At 38.6% G+C, this 12,474-nt stretch overlaps 1 pseudogene; it reads right to left on the bottom strand.

Annotated features, from left to right (window-relative positions):
- Positions 1-4,851: 4,851 nt before the first annotated feature.
- On the bottom strand, positions 4,852-5,717 carry LOC111151787 (annotated as a pseudogene).
- Positions 5,718-12,474: the final 6,757 nt, after the last annotated feature.

Below are 12,474 nucleotides of genomic sequence, written 5' to 3'. Positions count from 1 at the left end.
GAACTATTTTAAGTAAAGAGTCTGGGGCAAAATTTTACATAGCTTCTTCTTTCTAAGTGAGAGAAATAATTCTTAACCCCACAAATTCAATAGTGAGTTCATATGAGTTCCACATAAAGGATTCCAACATAAAGGAAGCAGTACGGTATAGTGAGATATAAATTAGTTTGTGTTGCTTACCTTTGTTTAGTTACATATCTTGTTATTTGTTGATAACTACACAGGGATTATACTAGTTACCTAGCCTGATACACAGCCAACTCAAATAGAACTAAAAATTACTTAATATATCTTTGTTCAAGGCCCAGTATAGAGGAACTGGAAGGAAATGAGGAGGTAATCTCATCCCATGCTTCCTTATAAAAGACTTCTGTCATCTTGATGGAAAAAGTACAGTGTTGGTGGGACACTGACTCTTCCTTACTTTCTAATACCTGTGATTGTGAGACATAACTTATATTGAGTTGAAAGTTGCCTTTTTCTGTTGCCTATTATTATTATTGTTGTTATTCTTTTCATTCTTCTAATGAATTCAATAAAAAGACACCTAGTAAGTGGTAATCATATATTGGCACACTAAAAGAGTTAACTAATTAAAAGAGTTAACTAATTGATATATGGTCTCATGAATTTAATAGAAGAGGTGAGACAGATGACCAAACAGATAAAATATGAGACAGTATATCATGTCTACACTGGAGATATGCAAAATGTTAATGGGACTCCAAGCAGTAGAGATTATATGTTATTGGGGAAGGGGAACATATGGGAAAAAAGAATGAATTCTATTTTTAAGGTGGATTTCACACAGGCTCCAGCATTTAGGTAGAATTCTAGCAGGTAAATGTGGGATGTAAGTAAGAAAAAGATTGTAAGTGAAAGATAGGATGCAGTTCCAATAGGAGAAGGAGGAGGTAAAACTGAAAAGGCAGACTAGAAGCCTGTATTAGTTGGTTTGGGCTGCCATAACAAAATACCACAGATGGAGCGACTTAAACAAGAACTTATTTTTTAACAGTTCGAGACTCTAGAAATCCAAGATCAAGGTCATCATTAGGGTTGGTTTCTAGTGAGACCTTTCTTCCTGGTTTGTTGATGGCCACTTCCCTCCTGTGTCCTCATGCACATGTGGAGAGGGAGAAAGCTCTATCTCTTCTTATAAGGGTACTTGCCATATAGTATTCAGACCCCAAACTTTTAATACCATTTAACCTCAATTACCTCCTTTAAGGCTTTATTTCTAAATTCAGTCACACGGGCTTAGGGCTTCAACATAGGGATTTTGAAGTAGACAGTTCAGTCCGTAGCAGTTCCCAAAGTGGAAAATTGTCAATGTACACTGTGAATTAGGACTTAATTCAGTTAGAATTAGGGAGCCATTGACACAAGAACCTGGGTTAGAACTGTAACATGTAAAGTTTGTATACCTTCTCAATTGCTTTCTTCCAGGTCTGGGGCTAAACATGGCATCGCCTGTTGTTAAATTTACAAGTACTGATCATATAAATATCCTTAGAGTTTCATTTGATACCAAGGAGTAAATGAATCCTAAAGAAATCTTCATTGTATTTATAAAATATCAATAAAATAAACCAAAATTACTTAAACTCAGCCACTCTTTCCAGTTAAGTCATTCAGTACTGTTAGATTTTTCCAAGTATAAATCTGAACTATAGGTCTACATGTCTGTACAGAATCAGTCTCTCTAAAATACTTGATGCCAAATAATCCATGTGAAGTAGAGATATGTTTTGTTTTATAATTACTATGAAAATGTGGGTATCAATTAAAAAATCACAGAGTTTCTTTCTTTGCTGGCTGAATATAATTTTAGTTGTTTCTCTTATTGCTTTATGAATTATTAAAAGCTTTTGTCATTTCATTCATGTTTGGCTAAAAAAATTAGGCATGATTTATGGAGGCTTAAAACAAGGAAATATGAAGTAGAAAGCTAAAAACACAATCTCATTAATTCACAACTTAAAAATTTTGCCACCAAAAGGGGAAAAATATTTTGGGATTTCTTTCTCATAATTTTCAATATTGTCTACATAATCTGAACTCATCACATAATTAAATATTCTCTGGTCTTATTTTTGTCAACTCAGTGCTTTTGCTTCTTAACTCTTTTTAATTGGGTATGTTTTCCTTTCTGTTAGAATAGACAAGTTCTTAAAACAGGTTTTAGTCTGGTTTATTACAATTTATTAAAGAAGATGCCAAAGTAATTCATACTAGCCATAAGTTAAGAAAAAAAGAAAACTAAAAAGAATGTTTCTTGAGTTTGTAATTTCATACTAAATGTTGAGATGTAGTAAAAGTTATTTTGTCATGTGTGATAAGAACACATCAGATTTCTGTGTAAAACATGGCAGTGCAAGAGTCATTTGACTCTCAGGGAAGGGGACAACATAATGCTTGCTAACCTTGGTTTATCAATTTTGGTTGACTTCCAAAAGTCAATAGCACATTTAGTAGAAAGTACATCTCATTTGAATAAAAATGTGAAAATTTTCACAGGATGCTGTGAAAATATATAGTTATAGCATTTTTTTTTTCTTTTTTAGGCTCCCTGCGGAGCAGAGAGCCCGATGCGGGGCTCGATCCCAGAACTCTGGGATCATGACCTGAGCTGAAGGCAGAGGCTTTAACCCACTGAGCCACCCAGGTGCCCCAGTTATAGCATTTTTTAAAGGAAGAACCAGTTTATTAATGACAGCCTTAATTACAACCACTCTCAAGTGTAAAAATAAAGTGTAATTAATTAAAATTTAGAACTCACTTGGATTTGCCAATTAGCCTTTCACTGGATGTGCTAAAGGGAGGGCATCTTGCCTGATTCTGAATCAACTGGTCAGATGGAGTTCACTGGAGAATGAGCTAATAAAAAGAGACAGGAGTGCCAACTGCAGGGCTCAAATCTTCTCCATGTTGCATTGACACCACAGAATGACAACTGCGTGTGGGCAGAGATGACACAGAATCATCTTACAGCCAGGATATGGAATGAACATCTCCAACCATACAGAGACACAAAAACACACATGCAGTTATATACACACCCACACTCCAGAGACAATTATCAAAGAATCTTTATCCTTCCTCTGAGCAGATTAACACATTCATCAGCTGCCATGATGCAACATGGGGCTAAAACAGAAAACCTTGCTAAGGGGTGCCTGGGTGGCTCAGTGAGTTAAAAACCTCTGCCTTCAGCTCAAGTCATGATCTGAGGATCCTGGGATCAAGCCCCGCATCAGGCTCTCTGTTCCCCAGGGAGCCTGCTCCCCCACCTCTCTCTGCCTGTGTCTGCCTACTTGTGATCTCTGTCAAATAAATAAATAAAATCTTAAAAAAAAAAATTTACTCTTTAAAAAAAAAAGAAAAGAAAAAAGAAAACCTTGCTAAGTTTCCATAAAGCCTGCTCTCTGGATGCCCAGTTTTGTGTTGGCAAGTGGGTCATCACTGCAAAAGACACGAGTGGTTTTCCCAGCATCCTACAGGCTATGATCTGCTCCCCAGAAGAGGGAGCTCCTGGCAGAAACCAGCTGGGTTCAAATCAGAGGGCAAAATTCATCCCTCCCCAGGCTGGTGGGGACAGGTGAGTGGCAGCACCTGAAAGTGGTTACCCACTTTGGGTCACAGAACATTTGTCCCATCAATGCACTGCCTCCAAAGTATTTGTGCTTTGTTACCATCCTGATGGTTAGTCTGCACTATGAGAACAGAAGGAGCTCTGGCCATGCACTGTTTCTTTTAATAAAAGCAAACTGAAACCAGAATAAGAAGAAAAAATAAATTAGGATATTTCTGATTGTGTCAACACTGTTTCAGAATTAGGTGCAATTCCATTCAAAGAGAAGGGGGGAAGGAGCTGCAGATGGGGCCCCGAAGACTGATAGGGTAAAAGGATCATGGAGTCCACAGAAGCACTTGCAATAGCCTAGCCGGCGGGACCCTCCCTGGCCACGGAGGACACGCCACACCGCTCAGGGTGGTGAACTTATGAAATAAATGCTGACCAAATAACATTTATAAATGTTTGTAGGAAAGATGGCAGGAAAAGGAGCTGGTAGAGTCAAATTCACAGATCATGCAGGGAGAATACACCAAAAAAAAATAATATTTGAGCTGAGTAAGAAAATGCTTTAAGAGAATCTGTATCCCAGCTCCCACTTTTGGGAGACAAAAACAAAAACACACGAAAAAAGCAGAACAAAACCCAGAATATTCCAGTTTCCAAAGAATCCAACAACTAATTTGGTGGGCTGGAGTGAGGGGTATTAGTTAATGCCTCTCCGTCAACCTCATTTTCTCCTTGAATTTCATGGAAAATACAGCTCAGGTCTACTGACAACAACAATCTGTCCTGTTAAAATTCAGCATCATTAAGTGTTCCAAAGCCCTTACTCCATACACATGAAACACACAAGTCCCCTTAAAAGAGACACTCCAGGAGGGACCAGGCATGCCCACCCACATGACTTGTTGAATGTGATCACAACATCTGAACCAAAGACAAGCTGTTTCTTCTGGGGATGATAGTTTTAACAGGTCCCTGAAATGTACAGTGAAGGGATGCCAAAAAACAAAACAAACAAACGAAAAACCCCCCAAACCAAAAACCAAACCAAAACAAAAAACCCCACAGCCCTCCCAGGTTAGGGGTTGAGTTTTAGAAAAGATGCATTTCTTTAGGCGATGGACCAGAAAGTCCCTTCCAGGCCTGACGAAGAGCAAAAAACGCCTGTTCCAGCCCTCCGGTCACTGAAGGAGAGAACAAGACTGTGTGTTCCACAAATTCTAGTACAGCTGGGTCCCTCACTCTCCTTTTTTTTCTTTTTTGGTAAGCATCCAATCACCCATAAATTCATGGATACAGCAGAGATGAAAGGTGCAACGACTTTCATACTGGTTATCTTTTTAATTTGGTCAGTGAGCAGCATTTCCCAGTTGTACCCGCCCAAAACCAAGTTCTCGGCAGTTCCATCCCATGGGATTGCGGCGTGGATGTGGCTGGGTACCCTGGAGGGTCAGGAAGGCTGGGTCCGTCCAGTGTCATACAGCAGTGAGGCAAGGCTCTACCAGCTGGCCCTGACAGCTTCGATATCGCTAACCAAATTCTGAGCCAGGCAGATCCCAAAAATCTGTAGCAATGCAATGCCTATGAAAATACCAGCCACCATGGTTAAATTGTCCTGCAACCACTTCTCAAACTGGGGCACACAGCCTTTCGTGTAGATTACAATCTGCTGGTCAACTTCTGGTTTTTGCCTGGCATCATAGCCACACTAAATGTTGATGACATCTTCCACGGGGTCTTTGGTGCAGCCCGAGAATGGCATGCCGCATCGCTCTGGACTTGCGTAGGAATCTGTGCAATTGAAGCAAATATTTAGGTTCCAATCATCAGCTCCAAAAGCCCCACAGCACTGCCAGAACTTCAAAAGGAAAGTGTTTTCCTGTATCACTCCAATGCACCCTGCGAATCCCAAAATGAACATCACTCCTCCCACCACGAGGAGGAGCCAGACTGGGTCAAAGCCTCCGAGATCGGTGGTGGAAGAGATTTTAGACAGAACTCCTTTTTCATTCCACGCCCATAGTCCAATTCCAAGAAATGCTATTCCCAAGAACCAAAATAAGACATTGAAGCCAAATATGAAGTATTTGATGCAACAACTGACTTCAAGACCGTTGTACTGCTTCCTGGACATCCTCTGGGTTCATGAAGACACTTGCCCCATCAGCCTGAGTTTGGAGCCCGGGAGCACCGTTGCTCTGAGTAGCCGGGAGGGAAGCAGGGGATCTGGGCCGCAGCTCTGGGCGGCGCCCGGCGGCTGGGGCTGAGAGCCGCGTGGGGACTCACCGATGGAGAGCAGCTTCCGCACCTCCAGCCCCCTATGCGTCGAGGCCGCCGAAGTCGGGGTGGCGGTGAGCTGGCAGAGAAGCCGCGCGCTGCAAGCCCAGAGCCTCACTGAAGCTGGCTCCGAGTCCAAGGAGAGAGCCCACATCCGGCCGTCGGGAGACATGTCCCTCCGTCCGCCTCGTAGCGTTGGGCAAACGCGGCTGCGACAGATGCTGCTGAAGACGCTACTCCCTCGCCCGCCCCCTGGCTCGCGCGCCTATAGTTGTAGCATCTTGTAATCTGACCAGTAGCAAACAAAAATAATTGGTGAGAAGGCATGTATTAAAAATTTAGGGAAGGTTATATTTTTTTAAAGTTAAGCCATCTCTTTATGTCCTCTGTTTTTCTACCTTTATTTTGCTTACATAGCAAGGAAAAGCTGCTGCTGGTTCTTTATTAGGTTGAACAGAACCTCTTATATGGGAATATAAATTTGCCCAACCTGAACTCTATTGAAAGAGTGATGAGAATTTGCCTAGAGTCCTGAGAATTAACTTGATTTTTGTTTTGTTTTGTGTTCTAGCCTTAATGTGTGTGGGGGGGTGATTCATAGGGAGAAGAGGGAAGCACAGAAACTGAATAGGGAAATACTGACTGATAAACCAGCCAGTTGAAGACAAAGTAGGAGGGATCAGGCACTGTTTTGCTATTTCAGTCACTATGACCAGTAGTAACCTCATCTGATTGCAATTTTCTGCTTTTTTCTTCTTTATCTCAAACGTGCAAATGAGAAAACTAAGGCTCAGAGAAGCTAAGTGATTATATCAAAGTCATTAAGCTTCCCTGTGGTAGAAATGTGTTTTTCATTACATTTTGCTAAGCAATATGTAATCTGACATTATAGTGAACATATGACCAAAAAAATTATTTTCATGAAAAAGACAATTCTATCATGGGATATTTTCATCTTAAAAATGTATCATTTATTTTGCTATGTGAGTTTAGAACCTCTCATTTTTCCTGAGTATATATGTAGGTTCTTTATATAGCTGATAAAGCCTTCTATGTTTACATCATTCCTGTTGAACTCCACAATAAACCTGATAGGCAGACAGAGCATCTCTTAATCTGATAAAATACCATCTCAGAGAGTTCAAGTGACTTGCCCAAGATAATACTGCAAATATCTGAAATAGGCAAATTCAAAAACTGTTTTCAGAATCAAGCATCAGATGGTATTCTACTATATATCTTAATATTTTCATTAGATAATATACTAAAGTTCTATCAAGTATATACTAAAGTTCTCTTCTGATATTTACCTTTGGAAAAATCTGATGTTTCCACATATGTAATTAATATGCCCTTGTTTTAAGCAATTCTAATTTTTATTATGTACTTTTGTTTTAATCATTTCTAATTTTATGTGATTTCAAGATAATTTGAAAATACATATTTGGAGTTCTTAAAAGTGAGTTAGTTGGTTACTTGCTAGTAGTGACTGGACTTATCCAGCATTGTAGCTTTTAGAGATCTTCCACCTTTTCTCTTAGCATGACCTTAAATAAAATTAGTGTATATTGTCTGAGAACTGTTATTATTTCAAATGAAACACATATATTGAAATATAACAGTAGGCTCTGGATTGTCAGTGTTACAATGTAGTGATATCATTTGTAATTTTAGTGAATAAGAATACATCTTTGGAAGCTTATGAAAAACAGATAGAAAAAGAATTAATAATAATTTAAATTCCCCTATCTAACCTTAACATGAATATTATCAATATTTTCAATGTGTAATTTTGTTCATTATATTATGATACATAGTTATATCAGATATGAATTTACTGTATTAAATAAATGTGCCTATACCAAACAATGCATATTATTTTTAGTCAAGAATTTAAGATAGCTTTTCTAGAGTATTTTGATTCTATACAATTTTTGCCATTGTTGCTGAATCAAAAACTGATATTCTTTCAGATGTTTTCCCATTGTAATCTTCAAAATGGGAAATAAATAAAGGCCTAAGTGGAAAGATAGGATTTCTTTGAACCAGAAATCCAATTTGAAAAATGGAGTGGACTTTTGCCAGGATAAAATGGAAGGGGGGAAGTGGGAGTCTTTCTGAAATAGAATCCAAAGAATTCTATGATTTCTTACTATTGGCTTGACTAACTTTAATTCCCATCGACCAAAGACCACCAGGTACACACCTGTGGTCAGAAGTTATTACTTGATGCAGCAAAAGAGTCTACACACCATGGGAATTTGTAGGGTACCACAAAAGAAAGAGAATGAAGTCAAGGAAAGAGAACTTCTGGAGTTTTGAGTGCTGGAGTCAAGGGATGACCTTGGGAAGCATTGGTCAGATGGTGTCAATGCAAGGGTTGCTGGAACTGTCGGAGGTCTCTGTCTTTAGGATTTGTGAGCCCATGTAGAATCACCGTTGATTGGCTTGTGGGTAGTCTTATCTAAATCACACAGGTCTAAGTAAACTGGTGTTAAAAGAATGAGTTTAGATAATGGGTGATAAACATGATTTCTCTGGCACCTTCTATTTTATGATTCAGGATATACTTTTAAGTTGCGGTTTGTGTTTCAGTTTTCACTGCCACTATGTCCACAAATTTTTCTCTTTCTCACTACTGACAAAATTTATCATTGAGGGTAAGTCATTTAAATTCCCCTTAGTCAATCAGTGCTTTCATTTGCATAATAGAAATCTTGCCATTGACATTCAACCAACTCCTTTTTTTTTTTTAAGATTATTTATTTATTTACTTGACAGAGAGAGAGATCACAAGCAAGCAGAGAGGCAGGCAGAGAGAGAGGGGAGGAAGCAGGCTCCCTGCGGAGCAGAGAGCCCGATGCGGGGCTCGATCCCAGGACCCTGGGACCATGACCTGAGCCGAAGGCAGAGGCTTTAACCCACTGAGCCACCCAGGTGCCCCCAACCAACTCCTTCTACTTCTAAGTCTGAAATACTGAAGCCCAGACACTCACTCTTAAACATCTATCTTTAAGCATAAAGAAGGAGCTGAACTTTGTATCAGGTAAGCTTTATCCATCATCATCTCAAATTCCACATTGGAAAAATTATAGAAATATGATTTTTAAGTATAAAAAACAGAAAATGCCAAATCCTTATTTCCCAAATACTCACTAAATATGTGAAAATAAATTCCCAAAATATAAAATTATGGGTGCTTTCACACACTATGAATTTAATAGTAAGTGCACTCTTGTTAAGTAAAAAAAAAAAAAAAAAATGATTATAATGAAACTGTTGGCTCAAAATGAATATTCATCACTTTTGTCAGAGATCAAAAGAATCAAGCCAACCACAGATGAAATCGAAAACACACAGGTGCATTGTTTTACTAGTTAGTTGTTTTCGTCTGCCCAGGTTGCCATAACAAAATATCATAGACTGGGCAGCTTAAACAAGAGAAATTTGTTTTCTCACAATTCTGATGAGTGCAAGTTCAAGATCAAGGCACCAGTAGCATTTAGTTTCTAGTGGGAGCTCGCTTGTTGGTTTGCACATGGCCACCTTCTCTCCAAATGCTTACAAGCACAGGTATCTCTCCTCTTCTTAAAAGGACACCATCCCCGCTGAACTAGGATCCCCACTCTTATGGTTTTTTTTTTCAAGAGAATATTAAATCGTTTATTGATTACACATGATAATGGATGATACACAAGCTTTAATCCCATCTATAATTTTATCTGATACCATAATTCAATTTAGATATATTGCATAGGATGTGCCAACAATCATATTAATAACCAAATAAACTCCAGGATTTTGCTTGGGTGACCTTTTAATGGTGAATTCCAGGTCATAACACATTAACTGTCAGTTCAACTACACCAAGGTTTGTTGAGACAATGGCTTCTGTGCCCAAGCAGGTTGCAAATAAATTTCGAATGGAACCTGGCATCACCGTGAAGGAATTCTAACTTCACACTGTTGGGGTAGTATACCAAGATGGCTTCAGAGTAGACTAACTTTACACAGCACATTTGAAAAAAAGACACATTTATTCAGCGTCATGATCAGACTATCACATTTAGCAATCAACAGCATGGGTGCAAAAAAAAAAAAATCTACACTAAAACCCTTTGTTGGAATGCTTTACACTTTCCACAGAACAGAAACTAAAATAACCTGTTATACAATTAGTCACAAATACAGTCCTCGAGTTTTTTTGCCCATACACATGAGTATTGTCTAAAACATGTCTTCTTTGTAGCAGCTAGGCCCTGCCACCACTGTGCTTGGCTGAGTTCACAAATCTGTTGTAACCTGTAGCTTCCCTGTCACTTCTCTGGCTCTCCTCTCCTGCTAAGCTTTGTTTCCTGGAAGTAATTAAAACCTTCTGCCACTGCCGTAGCTGCTGCTGCTGGAACCACCATAGCCACCTTGGTTGCGTGGTTTGGCGAAGTATTGGCCTCCACCACCATAAGGGCCAGAGCTTCTGCCTCCAAAATTGCCTCCTTTCATGGGTCCAAAATTTGAGGATTGATTGTTGTAATTGCCAAAATCATTATAGCTTCCGCCACCTCCAAAGTTGCTTCCATCATTACCAAATCCGTTATAGCCATCCCCACTGCCACCATATCTACCACCACCTTGACTGCCACCAAAGCCACCTCGACCACTGAAGTTTCCTCTGCGACCAAAGTGTCATTCCCACTAAAACCACCTCCACGACCACCACCAAAGTTTCCAGAACCACTTCGACCTCTTTGGCTGGATGAAGCACTAGCCATCTCTTGCTTAGAGAGCGCTTTCCTTACTTCACAGTTGTGGCCATTCACAGTATGGTATTTTTGAATGACAATCTTGTCTACAGAATCACGGTCATCAAATGTTACAAAAGCAAAACCCCTCTTTTTGCCACTGCCTCGGTCAGTGATGATCTCAATCACTTCGATTTTCCCATACTGTTCGAAATAATCTCTTAGATGATGTTCTTCTGTGTCTTCTTTAATGCCACCAACAAAAAAGTAATTTATGATGTGGCTTCATTATTTTGATTTTTAGCTCATTATCACATCATAAATAGGAATTCTCTAAATACTGATCTCTTATCCTTCCACTTGACCGAAAAGAGATAAAAACAAAATAAAACAAAACAACAACAACAACAAAAAAACTCAATTCTCACTGCTATAAAGAGGGGTATATTTTACCGTATTTTTTTTTTCCTTGTAAGTGGAATGACACACGTTATTTTAGCAAAGACATCTTTTATTCATTCCTCCCTTTCCTTTTCATGATTACAACACTCTCTCCCCCCTCTCCCTTAGGTAAGTCAATACTAAAAACTCAGTGTGTGTTCATATGTATTTTTCTCCTTTTATGGACTACATAAAACTATGTAGATGTATACTGATATGTCCTCATACACACATATACGGAGTTGGGTTTCTTTGTTCCTGTTTTTATTTTTGTTTTACATTACCTTGAACAACTCTATAAAAGTTATCTTTAGAAGCACCTGGGTGGCTCAGTTGGTTAAGCAGCTACCTTGGGCTCAGGTCATGATCCCAGGGTTCTGGGATCAAGCCCTACTTGGGCTCCCTGCTAAGCAGAGAGCCTACTTCACCCTCTCCCTCTGCCTGCAGCTCTGCATACTTATGCTCTCTTTCTGTCAAATAAATAAATAAAAATAAAATCTTTTTTTTAAAGTTATCTTTATGTATAAGTTCTTACAAATTGGTACATTTGTTTCTACAGAATAGCTTTCTAGGAAAGGAATAGGTATTTTTTTTCTTAGTAGATATTTCATATTCTCATTTTACAGATTAATAAAACTGAGGCTTTTTAGAACAGAAGGCTGAACTCGGTTAATCACATTACATTTCAACCAGCAATCTAAGACTACCCTATCACTTCATGTCCATATCAAGATGAAATCTGTAGCATTAAACTTTCTCTCTGGTTAAATCATTATATTGATTTCTATTTCCCTAGTAATTAGTCAATTTCCTTATTCCCAAGGGTGTTAGTTATTTGATTTGAGCTTTGTATATTGTGTATTCATATCTTTGCCCATTTTTAGACTCTGTGTTTTGCCTTTTTTCCTGACAGTTTGTAAGAACTTTTTATTACTGAAATGAGCTCATAGCCTGCTATTTGCATTTTCATCTTTTCCAGATATATCATATCTGTCTTGCTTGGTATATCTTTTTTTTGCATACCAATGGTTTTAATTTCATTTAATAAATTCTGAATTTCTAGATACTCTAGGTGTCTAGCATTGCACATGAACTATCTAGATTTTCTTGCACTGTTGCCAGAAAACAATCAGTGTTTTAATTCAACTGGTGTTAATTTTTGTAAATAGTGTAAGACAGACAGGGATCCCTTTTTAATTCCTCCTAGATTAATGCATTGCTGTTTCAGCACTGAATATGAAATTTGCTAGTCTTCTCATTGAATGCCTCTACCACAATTGTTGTGTTAACTTTATTATTTTGACAAGGTATTCAGAGTCTGATGCTTATCAGACTGAGCTACCCAAGTGCCCCTCAATTCCTTTATTCCTAACAACTGATTCTCTTTCTCTATTAACTTGTTTTGTCAAAAGTGAGAAAGACCACAAAATATGT

This window comes from Enhydra lutris, unplaced genomic scaffold, assembly GCF_002288905.1.
Source record: "Enhydra lutris kenyoni isolate GAN:26980312 unplaced genomic scaffold, ASM228890v2 scaffoldscaffold26, whole genome shotgun sequence".
Taxonomy (NCBI): Eukaryota; Metazoa; Chordata; class Mammalia; order Carnivora; family Mustelidae; genus Enhydra; species Enhydra lutris.
This window is presented reverse-complemented; position numbering and strand designations above follow the sequence as displayed.